The following is a 1,007-nucleotide window of genomic DNA, read 5'->3' as shown; positions in this document are numbered from 1 at the left end:
TATATTGTCAAGCAACATGTCTGAAATTGGGTTTACTTATAATTCAATTTTATTTGTATGGCGCAGTTGACTGTTACGGGGAGGTACGAAGGCTCATGCGCGAGGCAACATGACACGGCAGACAGGCGGTTTAAACAATAAATAATTTATTTGTACACACAGAACTCGTTACAGAACTGAGAGAGATTGCTTGGAACAGCAACTATGTTTAAACTGAAAAACTAAAGAGGACACCAAAAGGTGTTAAATAAGGATACTGGCTTGAAAAACAAACAGACTAGCAAACTGAAAAACGCTAGCTCTACGCACTGGCAGGTGGGCTAAGCAAACAGAAGTAAAAAGAACTAAAAAGCTAGCGGACCAAAAGCTAACAATGACCTAGCGTAAAGCGCCGACTGGTGAACTAAATACAGGACGAGGAGAACAGACTTACGGACAGGCTGACAAACGGGAGTAAATAAAACTAGCGGGACATACGGACTGATGGAGTAATGATGCTAAACCTACAGAGTGAATCTGACCTGACAGAACCGACAGAGAGGAGAGGGGAAGCAGGGTGGTGAATGGGAGAGCAGAGCGCCTGGCGTTGCCGCGGCTGCGGTGGAGCGGCTGCCGACGACCGGGAGCGGACGCCAGGGAGCTTCGGGAGGGAGAGGTGGACGGGGCTGGTGTCCGAGCTGACGGGTGGACCAGAGCGGGCAGGTGACTGGTGGTGAATCCGATTTCCGGGGCAGGAGTGAGACGGAGACAGAACCGGTGAGTGATTTGACGGCGTGGCACTGGAGCATTGTCTGGCTGGAGCTGAAGTACCAGCAGACCGGAGGTTGCAGCTGGAGCGGACCAACCCCCACGCAACAATCACCAGATTGGCGATGAGGCACACCTGCCTGCGTGCAGGGACGGCAGACAGAGAGAGAGAGAGAGAGAGCGCCGGGCAGGGGCCGAGGCTGCAGGGCCATGACATTGACAACATATGTCATCACATGGCGCTATAAAACCACTGCAGG

This window comes from Stegastes partitus, unplaced genomic scaffold, assembly GCF_000690725.1.
Source record: "Stegastes partitus isolate 25-593 unplaced genomic scaffold, Stegastes_partitus-1.0.2 Scaffold87, whole genome shotgun sequence".
Classification (NCBI taxonomy): Eukaryota; Metazoa; Chordata; class Actinopteri; family Pomacentridae; genus Stegastes; species Stegastes partitus.
This window is presented reverse-complemented; position numbering follows the sequence as displayed.